Source organism: Nicotiana tabacum, chromosome 7, assembly GCF_000715075.1.
Source record: "Nicotiana tabacum cultivar K326 chromosome 7, ASM71507v2, whole genome shotgun sequence".
Classification (NCBI taxonomy): domain Eukaryota; kingdom Viridiplantae; phylum Streptophyta; class Magnoliopsida; order Solanales; family Solanaceae; genus Nicotiana; species Nicotiana tabacum.
Window position 1 is genome coordinate 7,926,808 of NC_134086.1, and position 19,035 is coordinate 7,945,842.

Consider the following 19,035-nt stretch of genomic DNA (forward strand, 5'->3'; position numbering starts at 1 on the left):
ATCTTAGTTGTTATCTATTGATACATCATATCATTGTTGTCGGGCTAGTTTCATGACATTGTGAGCCCGTGAGTGAGACTAGAGAGATTGAGGACTGAGTGAAGCTGACAGCCTGATTATGAGTGACAGTTATGGAATCGGGCTACACGTCGCAACATGTTATATTGATTGCATTTTATGGGATTGGGCTGCACGCCGCAGGGATATAGAGCTTGAGTTGAAGTATCCCTTCCAGAGTCTGCATACCCCTAGTGAACGCAGTCGACTATGTATATATATGTATACGGATCGGGTTGCACGCCGTAACAAGCCGTATGGCTATATGTATAAGGATCGGGTTGCATGCCGCAACGAGCCTTATGGCTATATGTATATATGGATCGGGTTGCACGCCGCAACGAGTATTGTACAGTGCTGAGTGATTGAGTGTGCTGAGTATTGATCAGGGTAAGAGATAATGCGAGACAGTGAGGTTGAGTACTCTGAGAGTGTGAGTACATGAGTTCATCACTGAGAGGCATTGCATTTTTCATGTGTACTTGAGATACATGCATAAAGATGTATTTTCTTTTGCTGACCGATTTTTGTGACATTTATGATTTTACTTGTATCTTAACATGTAGGCATTGAAATATACTTTCCTCATGCTATCTGAAAAATGAAACATTTACCTAATGAAAAGTTTCTGGGAAAAATTTCAGCTTTCAAACTTACTCATATTTTTTACGATTTCGGTAAAGGATTTGGATTTTCACTGATATACTTGAAAAGCAAAAATATTTTTGGAAACTATGAAAAGGATGAGCATTTTATCTCTGAGCTATTTCTTTATTTAATTGCTTTACATTGTTATGAATTGTTGTTGGCTATTGGTGTTGGACCCGACCTATGTTCCAGCTCGTCACTACTTTCAACCTAAGGTTAGGTTTGTTACTTATCAGTACATGGGGTCGGTTGTACTGATACTACGCTTTTACACATTGCATACAGATGTTGGCTGCTGAGGTTGTTGTGTTCGATGGGAGCTGAATTTGAAGATGTATCTACGTTCCGGTTGTAGCTGCCTTTTGTTCATGGTAGCCTTAGATTTTAAAACTTGGTTTATGTACTTTTAAAACAGAAAGTGTATTTAGTTCATATCAGCTTTATAAACTCTATTCTTAGAAGCTCATGATTTGTACTACCTGTCCTTGAGAAATGTATAGGATTCAGATAATTCCTTTATTTAATCGTCTTTTTAAATATTATTAAAATTGGATAGTTATTAGTTAGCTTACCTAGCAGGTTGGGTTAGGTGCCATCACGACTAGTGAATTTTGGGTCATGACACTAACAATCCAGCCTCAGGTTTCCTAGGCAAAGCATCAACAACCCTTTTTCTCAGTTCTCTTCTTGTATTCAATAAAGAAATCAATGGCCATAAGTTTAGAAATCCCAACCACCTCAAAATCAGTATGAATGTTTTGGTCTAAAAGGTACTTTAGAGCCTTTTGATCTATCTTGACAATAAATCTCATGCCTAACAAATAATGAGACCATTTAGTAACAGCAAAGATGAGAGCTAAGAGTTCCCTGTCATTCACAGACATTACCTGATGCCTAGGGGCCAAAGATCTACTAATGCAAGCTATAAGGTGACCTTGTTGCATCAAAACAGCTCCAATACCCTTCCCACTAGCATCAGTCTCTACTATAAATGATTTAGAACAATCAGGCATGGCCAAAACGAGAGCAGACGCTAAAGCTTGTTTGAGTCTGTCAAAGGCTATTGTGGATTCTTCTGTCCATAAAAATCCATCATTCTTTAGCAACTTATTCAGAGGTTTGCAAATTAATCCAAACCCTTTTATAAACCTCCTATTGTACCCAGCTAGGCCAAGAAATCCTCTCACCTGCTTGACGTTATCAGGAATTGGCCATTACTGCTCATCTATAATATTTTTTGGGTCAGTAGATACCCCTTCCTTACTGATAAACTGACCTAAGTACTCAACCTTAGACACTCCGGAAGCACATTTAGAAATCTTGGCATATAGCTGATACCTCTTCATCAATTCAAACACAATTTCAACATGTTCCAGATGAGCAGTCATACTTTTACTTTAGATTAGGATATCATCAAAAAATACAAGAACTAATTTCCTTAATAATGGTTTAAAAACTGAATTCATTAAGCTTTGAAATGAAAAGGGTGCATTAGTTAGGTAAAAGGGCATAACTAGAAATTCATAATGATCTTCATGTGTTTTGAAAGCTGTTTTATGAGTATCTTCCAGCTCGTAAATCTATCTTAGAAAATACTTCTGCTCCTCCTAACTCATCAAGTAAATCCTCTATTATAGAGATAGGGAACTTATCTTTTATTGTCAATTGATTAAGCTCCCTATAGTCAACACATAATCTCTGATTTCCATCCTTTTTTACAACCAAAATAAAGGAGCCTTCAATTCCTCATAATAGTAGAGTAGTCCCACACAAATAATATCCCAACTTTTTACCAATGGATAACTGTGGACTTTGATCTATCCTAGTAGCTAGGGATGCCATCACCCTTCATAAAAACACACATAATAAAGATTTCTAACTTTGCCTTTTCCTTTCATTGGATCATTTATTATATAGTTTGAATCCCATTGTTCTTGTCAGCTCGTTTCATGGAATCTTATTGTCCTATTCCTGCAATTCCGAAGTTGTATTGTCACGATCCCAAATATCCCGGTCGTGATGGCCCCTATCACAGTACTAGGCCAGCCAGAAACAACATAAATAATACGGAGATCATTTATAAATTCACTTTTCTAAAGAGATTAAGTCTCAAAGCTTTCATTTTTAAAATATTAAAGAAATACGCAAAATAAGTACGAAAATACATCAACCCAGCCCGAATCTGGTGTCACTAGTCATGAGCCACTATATACAACTCAACATTGTCTGCTCAATACGAAACAAGTCTGAAATATATAAAACACTAGGATAGGAAGGAGGAAGGTAGGGTTGCGAACGTCGTGCAACTACCTTGCAATCTCCGGATAAGACTCTGAGAGTGCTGGAAGCTCTCACTCTGATGCTCGGGCACCTGGATATGCACACAAGGTGCAAGGAGTAAGGTGAGTACGCAAACTCAGTAAGTAACTAAAGTAAATAAAGTGTGAGTGCAGTGACGAGTATTTAAAATCATATGCATACTTATCAAGAAAATCTCAACAGAAATATCAAGTCAAAATCTGCAGTTTAGTAGCCAATTATCTTGTCAAACTCCATTTTTCAATTAAAAATCCTTTAAAGGTATTTACTCAACATTTTTAAACAGAGGCTCAGTATAAAAGAAGAGTGAAAGCAGAAGAATGTCATAAACAAGCTCCTCAGGCAAGGTATCACTCATAAGTATAGCCTCTCGGGAAAGCCTCTCTGTCACTCGCGACATAGCTCTCGTCAATCAGTACTCACTCTCAGCACTCAGGCTCATTAATATCTCATAATAATAATAATAATAATAATAATAATAATAATAATAATAATAATAATAATAATAATAATAATAATAATAATAATAATAATAATAATAATAATAATAATAATAATAATAATAATAACAACAACAACAACACGATCCATAATATATAGTCGACTATGCTCATTAGGGGTGTACAGACTCCATAGGGGATCCTACAGCCCAAGCGTCATATCGTTGCGGCGGGCAGCCCGATCCAATACATATTGTTGCGGCGTGCAGCCCGATCCATATAAATATCGCTGCGGCATACAGCCCGATCCATAATTTATATATATAATATCGTTGCGACGTGCAGCCCGATCCATAATATATATATATATGTAATCCTCACCATTAGGTTCTCAACCTTTCTCAGTCATTAACCTCATGGCCACTCGGGCATATCAGTGAAATCCAGGGAACTCAGCCCAAACAGTTTTCATATATTAAAAAGTAGAGTGATGAAACCGGATTTAGACAATAAACAGGTAAAAGATGACTGAGGATATGCTTTCAAATCAAAACAGGGTGAGGAAAGAAGTAAAGTACCCCTAATGGTCTAAGCAGGTCGGCACAAAGGCCCCAAACATGGCATTCAGCCCAAGTTATCATATACAATATATCAAAATATGCAACTATACAACTGCCATGGGACGGACCGAGTCACAATCCCTATCGGTGCACGCCTACACGCTCGTCACCTAGCATGTGTGTCACCTGATTTATCAAACAGTACAAAATTTCGGGGTTTCATACCCTCATGTCTAGATTTACAATCGTTACTTACCTCAAACCGGATAAAATACTACTCTGCGACGCCCTTGCCTCTCGACTTGTCCTCAACTAGCGTCGAATCTATCCAAAATCAGAATCATAACATCTATATACGCTAAGGGAACAAAGCCCACGTGAAAATAATCAAATTACATCAAAAATCCCAAAATTAGTCAAACCCGACCCCCGGGACCATGTCTCGGAATCCGATAAAAATTACATCAATAGAATCCTTATCCTCCTACGAGTTCATACATACCAAGAACATCAAAATCGGACCCTAATTGGTCCCTCAAATCCCCAATTTTACCTCTCCGATTTCAAGCCTTAACTTTCCCAATTTTTCACCCTTAATCTCATAAATTTCATGCTTAAACAACTGAAAATCAACATAGAATCCAGTTTTAGGTCCAAGAAACTCACCTCAATGAAAACCCCATTGATTCCCTCTTCAAAACTCTCCAAAAAAGCTTCAACTCCGGATAAAAATGGTGAAAAACAACTCAAATTTTGCGAAAGGAAACTTATATACTTTCTGGACCAGAGATTTTGCACCTGAGGTCCTTTTCCCGCTCCTGCGGTACCTCTTCTATGATCAAACCAACCTCTTATGCGGTTTTCACTTAAGTCCCTGGAACGCACCTGCGCCTCACTTTCCGCACATGCGGTCTCGCAGGTGTGTTCAATCTTCTGCACCAGCGACTTCTGGCCTTCTTACTCATGGCCGCATCTGCGGCTGCTCTAGCGCTTCTGCGATCTCGCACCTGCGGTCCCCAATCCGCAGGTGCGGTTATGACAGGGACAGTAGCTGAAGCTGCTCACTTCCAAAACCAAACTTTTCGAAAATCTTCCGAATTCATTCCTAGGCCCTCGGGACCTCAACCAAAAATTCGAACAAGTCAATAACACTATTCAAACTTATACCAACCTTCGGAACACTCAAAACAACATCGAATCATCAAAACACCCTCGGATCCAAGCCTAAGGTTTCCAAAACTTCCGAATTCCACAAACGACCAAAAAGCCTATCAAATCAACTCCGAATGACCTGAAATTTTGCACACACGACCCAAATAACACTACGAACCTACTCTAATTTTCGAAATTTCATTCTGACCCCGATATCAAAATTTCCACTACCAACTGGAAAGCACCAACATTCCAATTTCGCTAATTCCAACCTAATCTACCATGGACCTCCGAATTACATTCCAGTCATGCTCCTAAGTCCCAAATCACCTAACGAAGCTATCTGAACCATAAAAACTTTATTCCGAGATCGTGTACATACAAGTCAACTTTCGATTGATTTTCCCCACTAAATGGCTAACTTAAGAGACTAAGTCTCTTATAACACTCCAAAACTACTCCAAACCCGAACCAGCCAACACGACACGATGAAATGTAGCTGAATAACACATAAGAAAGCAGAAATAGGAGAAACGGAACGGTAACTCATGAAACGACCGGCCGGGTCGTCACATGTATTTAGTATGTAAACCAAAAAAAGAAAAAAGAAATGAGAAGTAGAATATTATATGCAAAATTAAAGCTTTGCGTTTACCACCTTATGATTTTCAATATTTTTACGTTTTACTCAACTATATCCTACCGTCTTTCCTCAATCTAAGTTTCACGTGGCCTATGACCACGATCTACAAGTCTTCTTTCTAACTAGTTTTCATGATGTAGCCCATTTACCACGATTCATAAGTTAATTTTTGATATCCATCGTGTGCCACCAACAAGATTGTGCGTTTATAGCCACTAAAGTCCAGAGCTAGCCTTCTCTTTCGCGTGTGCGTCTCAAGCTATATTTGGCATGGTAAATATAGTATACTGAGCCTCACCGTCACCCTGTCATTTTCATACCCATCCCGCCGAATTATTAACGTATTTTGGTACAAATTGTTGGATATAACTAGTTAGTCCATAGATACTCTTAACATGGTGCAATCTTAGTCGCTTTAGTTAACCTCGCATGACTTTTTTTTTCAAAAGGTCTCAAATCATTAAGTATATTCTTACACTTAAATTATATATAGCTTCTCAATCTTTTCAACTACTAATATGAGACTTTTGACCGGACATAAAATATCTTTTATTTGCCTTTGTGTTTAACGAATTAGCTCCAAATGGACTGCATGAATTCCACAGGTAAAAATACTTTGGATAAAAGATCAAAATTTGTACGTCCACTTCTAACTACAATTTAACATTATCCTCTATTATACTTCAAATAAAAATTTCAACGGGTTCAAGAATAAATACAAGGCGATTTGCTTGTGTACGGGCATGAAAAATATACATATATATTGTTATCTTCCTATTTTTACTGTCAGGGTAAGGCTACATACAATAGATCCTTGTAATTCGGTCTTTCCCTGTACCCCGAGCATAGCAGAAGCTTAGTGCACCGGGCTACCCTTTTTTTCTTCCCATTTTCACTGACTAATCTAAAGCGAATGATAAAGGAAACGAGATGAATTGAATCAAGGAATTTGGATTACGTTGGATTGCCAAAGTATATGTTAAAGACTTGTACTTCAACTTGTCCACTTGCACATTTAGGACAAGGAAGCCTTCAATTCCTCACAATATAGTAGGGTAGTCCTACTAAAACTAATTATATCCCAACTTTTATATATTGACAATGTAAATTCTTTTTTTACACTAACAAATCATCAAAATCTAATTATATAAATTATGTAACAATAATCTATAAAAAATAAAATTACTAACATAAAAATTAAGACGTGCAGGTTACCTACTTTAGTACGTTAAACATATTAAAAATATAATATTTTTCAAACTGTCGATGCATATACATTAAATCTAAAGGATAAATCCTTCGAATGTCAAAATTGATATGGCTCCACCTCTCACTTTGCCAACCCTAACTCAGTGTTTTGTGAAATCAAGAAAAAAGGACCATTTTCAATCCCTATTCTGTGAAAGCTGTGGCCTGTGGGCTTAGACTAAATCTTTGTAGGGTTACCCTTACCCTACAAAGAAAACACACACAACACAAAGATTTATCTCGAACTTCACATCTTTTGTACATTTTTCATATTAGGAAAAACATTTCACTGATACTATGTCCCATAGTTTTTGTCAGCTCTCATTAAATTATATATTCATGGAATTTTATCGTCCTTCTACTGCAAATCCACAAGCTGTCATAATACATGATCCAAAAAGAAAACAAGAAAAAAGTATAAGTGTGAAACTAAAAAACAAGTTATAGCCATTCTTGAAGAATATTAGGTTAAGATTGCATTTTACCCCACCTCCTTATGGTTTCAACTTTTTTCCTTTTATATTTGATCACCCTATTGTTTGCAAAATGCTATAACTAGGTTCTCATTACATAATTTTTCAAATTTTTTTTATGTACATGTTGCGTGTGAACAAAATTTCACATAAAAGTAAAAAAAGAAAAACAAACTACTTATAAGGAGTTGAATACTTTAATGGCACGAGGCCTTTTGAGAAAAACCGTATGGGCTTGGACCAAAATGGATAATATCACATCATATTAGATATATTATTAGATTGTTTTAGCCTAACAACTGGTATCAAAGTCAACGATTTAACGGGACTATAGAGATGACGGAGTGTGCGTGGGAGCCCGGCTTAATGCCAATTTACCTGTTTATGAGGTTTACAACCTTTACCCGTAGCTTTGAAGACGCATAGATAGTCTTTGGGCTTGGTGACCGTAAATACTCAAGCTCACATGGATGGTATACAATTAAACTCCAATTAAGCCCGTAAATGGTAATGGATCATGTGAAACTTAGTTCAAATAGGAGATTGTTGAGTGTGTGTTAACAAAGTCTCACATGAAAAGTAGAAAAAAAAAAGTTACTTATAAGAAGTTGAATAATCTTAATGGAATATAGAAACTTTTGGTATAACGCATTTTCCTCTTTAGTGGCCTTACGCGACAACAATTAAAATTATACTTGTTTGACCAAACTTCTAAAATCTGTTTATTTTGATAAGTGTTTTTTTTAAAAGTGTTTTTAAAAAAAGTACTTTTGGTCAGAGTCAGTTTGCGTTTGGCTAATTAATTTGAAAAGCACATTTAAACGACAATTAATGTTTGACAAAAATTTTAAAAAATATTTTTAAGTGTATTTTTCTCAAAAATACTTTTCAAAAAAGTATTTTTAGGGAAAAACTACTTTTTTAGCTTTCCACAAATTGCTTCGGCTTCTACTGAAAAGCAATCTTTTCCTTTAAATAGTGAATACGGTACCGGAAAAAGAAGTTCCATTTGGATAGTACTACTAGAAGCTCCCTACCTTTTCTTGGATTCCATTTCGAAGACAACCTTAGCCCCATCAAAATCGACCTAATCCTAGTTCTTAACATCCATCTTTATTGTAGTCCTGTTGACTAATTGTATATGAGTAACTAATTTGTGGTTTCATTTCTTTTTCAAATTGGCTTCTATATACTGCAATGTAGGAAATGATTTCTTGCTAAGACATAATTTCTCAATAAATTAGTTCGAAATTATTTTTATATAAGAAAACAAGAAAGAAGAGTAAATGATTGTGTTTACCCTCAAAATCAGACAACAATTGAATTTGTAAGTGGTTTTAAGGATATGAGGATTAACTTGACACAAACAATGATAAAGTAAATTCAAACCACATGAATTGAACAGTTACAGTCTTAGAAGGTCAGTCACACTCAAACTGGGTGCACTTTAATCGGTATCAAGATACAGAAGGATAAAAGCTTAAAGAGAGAAATAATAATGTATTGCTTTGGGATGCATATTACCATATGCTAAATGAATTATTAGACCTCCTTTATATAGTAGAGGAGTCCTACTTTAGGTACAATTCTATAAAAGGTAAAAAAATTCTTGATTTGCTGATTGTCGGTTCTGTATTGATATGTTCCAAGATTCCTACCGTAATATCCGACCGATCACGGATATTTCGATCTTCTGTTGGCTATACTAACAATGTTACTTCGAGCTCGTTCGGGGCTAGGATCGATTTCAGGATCACGGCCTCGATATTCTCGAAGGCAGGCGTTCTAACCCCGGGTTCTGGCCCGGTGGGACTTGGGATCGATCTTTAGTCCTTTATTGCCATGTTCTGAGCCTGACCTACCATGCCGTATGCGAGCTCAATTTCGACCGTGTACAGATTGTCCCCTCGTTTTTCGGAGAATAGACGACGAGAAACGACATGAGCTTTGTAACACCTCCTTTTTGCGCGCCCGCCCCCGAAGGGTTAAGATGCGCGAGGGGGTTTTTCCAATTTAAGTGACAATATTCGAAATGGGATTATTCATTTTTATTCAGAGTCGCCACTTGGGAAAGGTTTGGCTTTTGGTGTCCCAAGTCACCGGTTTATCTTGAATCCCAAATCGAGGAAATTTTCGACTTTTCCAAATGAAGTCTGCGAACCAGAAATTCTAAGTAAGGAATTCTGTTGACCCGAGGGAAGGTGTTAGGCACCCTCGAATCCCGTGGTTCTAGCACGGTCGCTTAAATTGTTATAATGGCTAAATATCTGATTTAAATACATGTTGTGACTTATGTGCTTTTATTAAGTTTAAACCGCTTTTATTATTATCATTTATTCTTATAGAATTGCACCATCGTGAAAATGCATCTCGAACCACGTCACAATCAATGCACCTGTAGTTATCAATACATTTCGACTCTGTTAAGATTTGGATTCGGGTCACATCAATGTGCACCCGAGTTTAAGAATGTAATTTGATTAAGCCGCGCCTAAAGGGCCTAACGCATTATTATTTTTGGGAAAGGCCATGAAATTTACTAAGCGGCCTGTCCTGAATTCTAAATATTTATTATGTTTAGTTATTGAGGGCCCCGCAATTTACATTTTTATTTGGCGAGGCTCGTCTCTATTTTAGAAGGATATCCTAAAGCGGCTACATTCCTAACTGCGTTTGTCTAAAAAGAGAAGAAGAAAGATATATGTTAATTAAATTATATGCTTCGGCCTGATCCGGATCATTATCAATTCCTGATTAATTATTTACAAAGTGGAGAGAACATTATACTTTAACGGAAGATACCTTAATTTGACAAAGAGACTACATGCGAGCTGACGAAATGCTATACTTGCATCCAAACATTTCTTGAATTGAATTTAACTAGGCTTATTTAGGCTAGATTAAGGGAATTAACTACTAGGCGTGATTACTAATAGGGATTCGAACGCGCTTCTATATACTGCCTAGCGGGTCCTGATAAAGGAAACTAAAAATAAAACAGAATATCATTGTGTAAAAAATGGAAGTACTCTATCGTATGCATATCATTATAGCTAACAGGAATCTAATCAGTCGCTATGTCAATTATCCGTACATTCAGTGTATTGTACAATTACATACCTCGTAACAACAAACAACTATAAACTAAGACGCAAGAGACTAGAACTCAATTAAGCATCAACTGATCTTTTCCTGCTATTGAAATTTACAAACTAATCAATTATATAGAAAGAAATCAACATGCCATGAGTGTTACAACAGACATTTAAACTTCTCCAACTTTTCATTTCATGCTTTCAGACTGTTACAGTTACACTAATATGGGACTTGAAATGTGTACCTGGATACTGAAATACAAAGAAGAAGTGGAAGCAGAAGAGTCAGTAGCAGCAGCACAAGAATGGTAGTAACAACAAAGCAATACAGCAGCAATGACAATCCCAGACCAACAGACCAAAGCAGTAAACCAATGGTACAGTACTCAATGTTTGATCTTTTCAAAACTCAGAGGAAAATCCTAAAATCTGATAGAAACAAAACAAACTGGATGCTGGATTTTAGACACGAAAGGATGAGGAAAAGTAGTGTTTTCCAGTCGAACAAGAATTTCTTTTCTAAATCCCCCTCCTGATTTCCAAAATAAACTCTCTTTCTCGCTTAGAAACTGATTCTGTTTGGTTTCAACTTCCCTTTTGTGTGTGTCTCTCTCAAGGTGTATCTGTATCTTCCTTCTATCTCTCTCTTCCTTTCAAAAATCTGTCCCTCTCCCAAAATCAAACTCTGTCCGTGTGTGTGTGTATCAAAATTTGTCCCTGTGTATGTGTATGTTTCAATGTCCTCCTTAAACTGATGGAAGTCCTTCCCTTTTATAAGCCTAAAATCAACCCTTTAACAGCCTGTTCGACAATCAGAACACCCCTCCCATGTGCTATCCTCTTTTCAGATTCCACTTAGCTATTTAAGTATAAACAAACCCCCCCATGATATTCCCTGGCAGACTTACTTTTGAGTAAGGTTTATTATTTCTGAAACTAAAGCAGAGTATGGGCAGCAGAATGTAATCTGACAGCATATGCTGTCAAATTATTTTAAACTTAACAAAAAGCCTTTATGCAGGACACAGGTTGTGCACAACGCATATGTGGTGCACAAGTGCACATGTTGTGCACAAGTGCACATGCCCTCCAATTCAGAACTGTAACTAAACAAAACATTCCTTTTACATTTCTGATTCAAATTAACAACTATAAGTAACCAAACTCAGTTCCTAATTGATTCAGGCAATTCTTAGCAGAAGCAAGTCAATTTGTTATTGTTCAGGCAGCTGAAACTAATTGACGACACATGTCGACTCGACTATACTAATCATAACATGTATCATCGAAACCATGATCAGACATTTAACAGTATCGAACACATGATTCGAATTGTACTGACTAATGCAAAATTGTACTCGAGGAATCAGTTGATCAGTCAAAATTTGAAGTTCAATTGTTCGCACAGCACATACACATATGCACATTATCAGTAACAAGTAGAAGAAGGACTCAATCAAACACAGAGGTTCAGGCAAGGTGGACAGGACACAGTTGGTAAAATTCAAAAACACGAATTAAAACAAAACATGAACAGACCTTTAATCAGCACATGGAATAAAGAAAAAAGGAAAACAAAACTCACCTTAAATCCCGAAAAATCAAAGAGCCTTAGCTTGGATTCGAACAGGCCTCTCTTAAGGTTGAACGGACTTTAAAAGAAGTGTTTCTTAGATGAAAAACACTTCGATTAAAGTCCATCAGACCTTAATCTCTTAGCTTAAACAGGCACGGAACAGGCACGAGGTTTGAACCTAATCTCTTGGTTCAAATAGGCACGGAACAGACCCTTGGCTTAGCGTGGATTAGACCCTAATTTCTTGGTTTAAACAGGCACGGAACGGACACGAGGACCCTAGGGTTCAAAACATCAGATCTGGGATTCGTGTTTCCCTGGTCAGATTCGGACCAAACCAAGCATGGTTTGGTCACGAGGGAGGTTCGGGGACTATTTGGTATAAAACTAGAGTCAATCGGTGTAAGTTAGGTTCCGACTCGAATCTTCAAATGAAGATTCGAGAAGGTGGGAGGGGATTCGAAGTGTGTGGTTGGTGGATTTGGGTTCAAGACGGTGAGGAGCATCTATGGTGTTAAGGAGGGGGTCACAGGCATCCATGCCGCCGGCTTTCATGGTGAAAGTATACAGGGGCGGCTAGGGTTTGAAGGCCCGAGGTCTGGGGTGAAGACGACCTAAGGCAGGGGTTCGGATAGGGGGGCAGGGTAAAGGTTATAGGTTTATATAGTTAGTGAGGGGTTGATTCCTAACCGTTGGATGGGGTACGATGAAGGGTCAGGATCTCTTGGTTGGTGGGGGACGGTGTCGTTTCATCCTAAAGGGGTTTGGGTCGGTCCGGGTGGAATGGGTCGGGTTCATCAGTGGGTTATGGGGAAGTGATCTTGGCCGTTGATCAATCTGAGATCAACGGCCCAGATCAGACCAGGTTAAAACGGTGTCGTTTGGAAGTTCTAGGTATCAGCTGGTGTGGACCGGGTTACACATGGGGTTTTTGGGTTTGGGTTTGGGCCTCGAATTAAAATGAAAATAGGCCCAACTGATTTTAAACCAATTCTGCACTCTCTTTTTTTATTATATATTTTTTATATATGTTTTTTTATTTTATTTTTAAAACAAAACCCAAGTAAATCAAATTAAAATTACATAAACACTTAATACAATTATTTGCACACACATATTAAAATATTTGAAGCAGGTAAAATCAAACAAAACAAAAATCACGGACAAAGATGCCTATTTATGATTTTCTATTTAACAACCGGATTGCGGTTCAAATTACGCATGACACATACATTTTTTGTATTTTGTTTTAATAAAATAAAAATGGGCAAAAATCATAAATAATTAATAAAGTGTCATGTAAAATCCAAAAATTGTACAGCAGGACCATTTGTTATTATTTTTTATTTCTTTTGGAGCGATTGTCGCGTAAAACAAAAATCACGTGCTCACAGCTGCCCCTCTTTGTTCGGAAACACGAAGAGTTTTCGTGCAAAGATGAAGTGAGCGGATATGAGCGATTTTTGCCTATGGACTACTCCGTGTGAAGCATGTTTTTTTGAAAGATTTGACCGAATCTTTGCTTCAAAGATTTCTTACATATCCTGGGCTAAACAGGAATCAGGTCAATGTAGTTCGGGAAGTTTCGGTAGCTGGGAATATCATGGAACTGCAATGCTTGTTGTTACTGCTGTTGCTGTTGTCACCGTTGCTTTACTGACCGCCTTATTACAACCAAAGAAAAATTGAAACTGAACTAAATACTTATATGCATGTCAACTGCTAGTTACAAGATCCTTATCTATGATTCTTTTGCGACTTGATCATGGGTTTTAGCTGATTTTGCTTGGAGACTTCGATCCGAATCTTGATGCTTGCGAGTTGCAGGTGCTTGCTTAATCTCTGGGATACTCAGTGAGACGTGACTGGTAGAGTTCTGGACCTTAATCAAATCTTGGAGCGATCCGCCTTCCATTTTCTCCGGTATCTCGGGACATCTTCTTTTTGTCTTTTCTTCTTAGATTCTGAGTTGAGACTCATCTTGTGGGTCATTTCGATCCGTGTGGCTCGAGATTAGACCTGCGGGAAAAACAAATGAACGAAATTTTCTGCCCCAGTTTCACTAGGAAAATTTCGTGAATTATTCGCCAAGAAGTTCATAAAATTGATGAAAGAAGGTATGAATGCTTAGTTCAGGGTTGGAGTCCTAATACCGACTAGCTGGGAGAAGTTCAGTTTAGAGTTAAAACTCTAATACCGACCAACTGGGGAAAAGTTTAGTTTAGGGTTTAAAACCCTAATGCTGACTAAAGGAAAAATTCAGTTTAGGGTTTAAAACCCTAATGCTGATTGCATGGAAAAGCTCAGTTTAGGGTTTAAAACCCTAATGCTGGCTGAATGGAAAAAAGTTCAGTTTAGGGTTTAAAACCCTAATGCTGGCTGAATGGAAAAAAGTTCAGTTTAGGGTTTAAAACCCTAATGCTGATTGCATGGAAAGAGTTCAGTTTAGGGTTTAAAACCCTAATGCTGACTAAAGGAAAAGTTCAGTTTAGGGTTTAAAACCCTAATGCTGACTAAATGGAAAAAGTTCAGTTTAGGGTTTAAAACCCTAATGCTGACTAAAGGAAAAGTTCAGTTTAGGGTTTAAAACCCTAATGCTGACTAAATGGAAAAAGTTCAGTTTAGGGTTTAAAACCCTAATGCTGACTGAATGAAAAAGTTCAGTTTAGGGTTTAAAACCCTAATGCTGACTGAAAGGAAAAGTTCTATTTAGGGTTTAAAACCCTAATGCTGACTGGAAGGAAAGAGAAAGTTCAGTTTAGGGTTTAAAACCCTAATGCTGATTGCATGGAAAAGCTCAGTTTAGGGTTTAAAACCCTAATGCTGGTTGAATGGAAAAGTTCAGTTTAGGGTTTAAAACCCTAATGCTGATTAAAGGAAAAGTTCAGTTTAGGGTTTAAAACCCTAATGCTGACTGAATGGAAAAAGTTCAGTTTAGGGTTTAAAACCCTAATGCTGATTAAAGGAAAAGTTCAGTTTAGGGTTTAAAACCCTAATGCTGGCTGAAAGGAAAATTCAGTTTAGGGTTTAAAACCCTAATGCTGATTGCATGAAAAAGCTCAGTTTAGGGTTTAAAACCCTAATGCTGGCTGAATGGAAAAGTTCAGTTTAGGGTTTAAAACCCTAATGCTGATTGCATGAAGAAGCTCAGTTTAGGGTTTAAAACCCTAATGTTGGCTGAATGAAAAAGTTCAGTTTAGGGTTTAAAACCCTAATGCTGATTAAAGGAAAAGTTCAGTTTAGGGTTTAAAACCCTAATGCTGACTGAATGGAAAAAGTTCAGTTTAGGGTTTAAAACACTAATGCTGATTAAAGGAAAAATTCAGTTTAGGGTTTAAAACCCTAATGCTGATTGCATGGAAAAGCTCAGTTTAGGGTTTAAAACCCTAATGCTGGCTGAAATGAAAAAAGTTCAGTTTAGGGTTTAAAACCCTAATGCTGACTAAAGGAAAAATTTAGTTTAGGGTTTAAAACCCTAATGCTGATTGCATGGAAAAGCTCAGTTTAGGGTTTAAAACCCTAATGCTGGCTGAATGGAAAAAAGTTCAGTTTAGGGTTTAAAACCCTAATGCTGACTAAAGGAAAAGTTCAGTTTAGGGTTTAAAACCCTAATGCTGACTAAAGGAAAAATTCAGTTTAGGGTTTAAAACCCTAATGCTGATTAAAAGGAAAATTCAGTTTAGGGTTTAAAACCCTAATGCTGATTGCATGGAAAAGCTCAGTTTAGGGTTTAAAACCCTAATGCTGGCTGAATGGAAAAGTTCAGTTTAGGGTTTAAAACCCTAATGCTGATTAAAAGGAAAATTCAGTTTAGGGTTTAAAACCCTAATGCTGGCTGAATGGAAAAAGTTCAGTTTAGGGTTTAAAACCCTAATGCTGATTAAAGGAAAAATTCAGTTTAGGGTTTAAAACCCTAATGCTGATTGCATGGAAAAGCTCAGTTTAGGGTTTAAAACCCTAATGCTGGCTGAATGGAAAAAAGTTCAGTTAGGGTTTAAAACCCTAATGCTGATTAAAGGAAAAAGGTCAGTTTAGGGTTTAAAACCCTAATGCTGACTGCATGGAAAAGCTCAGTTTAGGGTTTAAAACCCTAATTCTGGCTGAATGGAAAAGTTTAGTTTAGGGTTTAAAACCCTAATGCTGATTAAACGAAAAAGGTCAGTTTAGGGTTTAAAACTCTAATGCTGACTGACTGGAAAAGCTCAGTTTAGGGTTTAAAACCCTAATGCTGACTGGCTGGGGACAGAGTTCGAGAATACTAAACGACCTCTTTTTTTGAATTTTCCTGTTTTAGTAGAAGATAAAAGGGAGTTTCGTGGAAACTTACCTTTCGAGTGAATTCATCATTTCCAAAGTATTTCTTGTACCCGTGTACCTTCTTCTTTGGGTGACACCTGTTTCTTGCACGGTTGTCTTGGATTATACCTGTTTCAACTTTTCAGACAAAGAACAATTGTTAGTTCGGAACTGACGGTCGGTTCGGTGACCTTGATCGTTCCCAGTTGCTTTGTTGCGTCTTTATTTCTGTTGTGAAGTCCCGCCATTGACTTGATTCAAATGGTGAAACCCTTTAGACTGCTCAGGCTTGTATTTCCAGATTCTGTGATGATTTGCCTCGTAAGGCTCCCTTTTTTTTCTCTTTTTTTTTCTTTTTTTTTTGTGTCCCGTTTTGCTTGAAGATTCTCAACGGGGATTTATTGGATGTATCTGTGGGGATTTGTACAAAAGGAAGCTCTGTGGGGGAATATTTACAAAGTGGATTCTTTGTGTGGATTTTTGTACAATGGGGCATGCTGGGGATTTGTTTCAAAGCGGGCTTTCTAGGATTTGTTGGGGTAAGCTGGTTGGGGAATTTTTACAAAGGGACTCGCTAGGGATGTGATGGGGATTTGTGTCCCTATTTTTATTAACAAAGGGAAATCTGTGGGGATTTGTGCGAGGCGGACTTGCTGGGGAAATTTCTCTCTTTCCTCTTTACTTAGAACGCCATCAGACATCATGATTCATCAGGTTTGGACAGACATACCAACGAAACGAAGTGCTTTCCTTCATGAAACGGAATTCCGTGAAAACAAACCTGCCACATGTCCTTTCCGGTATATCTAGAACTTGGGGTTAAACATGGAAGAGGTTTGAGGAGAAACAAAGAAAAGATAAAACAAATTTCAGAAAAGGAGTGCCCCCTTCGGGACGAGAGAGACTTATCTGAGGAAGATAATGCTGGCTTTAACTGAACATGACATGCTTTTTGGACTAGACGCCTGATCTTCAACGAAATTGCGTTTCCTGCCGAACCAAAACGGATCTGTGATTCCAAACCGGTGGAACTTTGCCGAGATCTCCTTGGGGTGGAGTCATTCTTTTCGGCCAACAGCGCCCTTTTGCGGGTTTTCGCTGGCTGACCTCTCTCATTTCTCTTCCTGTCATCGCTTGATAGCACTCTTTGCGAGTTTTTACTAAACAAGCTCTCTCATTTTGGTTTCTCTACTCCCGTCGCCTCGTGGTGCCCGAAGGTTTTCACCAACGAGACTCTCTCATTTTTGTCTCTCAATTTAGAGTGTGCCGGTCTCCATTCGTGACGCTTATTGGCTTCCCACTATCTTTGGTAATTTGATCTGAAAGCTTGTGCTTGGCAAAGAGAGGCAGATGATACTAACTTCTAGGCCGCTTGACGTGCCCCAGTTTCAATTTCAGGATGAATGGGATTTTATTGTTGGTGTGACTGAACCTCAGGGAGAGGCTGCCTACGTATCCTTTCGGAATCAAGTTAAACGTAGTTCAGGCCTCAATCAATTCAATTTTTTTTTTTATAATCACCGAAGGGATGTGACCGGCTCAAATGGCTTGTAGAGAGAGTTGGTAGTGTTTGGGAGTAGTGGGGGATAAAACCTTCGTCATTTCAAATGTGTTAAGACCACTGGAGTATAATTCAAACGTAGTATCTATTGACTGCATCCGCATTTACTGCTGTTTCGGGGTCATTTCCTTCGATATCGCCTAGATACAATGCTACTCTCGGCAATATCTTCCTTATGATGTATGGGCCTTTCCAATTTGGAGCAAACTTCCCTTTCGCTTCCTGGTGATGTGGCAGAATACGCCTCAGTACTAGCTGACCTACTTCGAAATTCCTGGGCCGGACTTTCTTGTTGTAAGCACTGGCCATTCTTTGTTGGTACAACTGCCCGTGACAAACCGCGGCCATTCGATTTTCATCGATCAAAGTCAGCTGCTCTAATCGAGTCTTGACCCACTCGCTGTCTTCGATTTCTGCTTCAACAATGGTTCGAAGCGAAGGGATTTCTACTTCTGCTGGTATCACAGCCTCGGTCCCATAAACCAAAAGATAAGGAGTTGCTCCTACTGACGTGCGTACCGTAGTACGATATCCCAATAATGCAAATGGTAGCTGTTCATGCCACTGTCAGGAACTCTGGATCGTCTTCCTCAAAATCTTCTTGATGTTTTTGTTCGCTGCTTCTACAGCACCATTGGCCTTCGGTCGATAAGGAGTAGAATTCCTATACGTTATTTTGAATTGCTCGCATACATCTCCCATCAAGTGACTGTTCAAGTTTGCTGCGTTATCTGTAATGATAGTCGCAGGAATACCGAAACGACAGATAATATTTGAGTGTACAAAATCCACTACAGCTTTTTTAGTGACCGACTTGAGAGTGACAGCCTCTACCCATTTTGTGAAGTAGTCTATGGCAACCAGTATAAATCTGTGTCCATTTGAAGCCTTTGGCTCGATTGGTCCAATGACGTCCATGCCCCAGGCGACAAATGGCCAAGGCGCAGACATGGGATGCAGTTCTTTG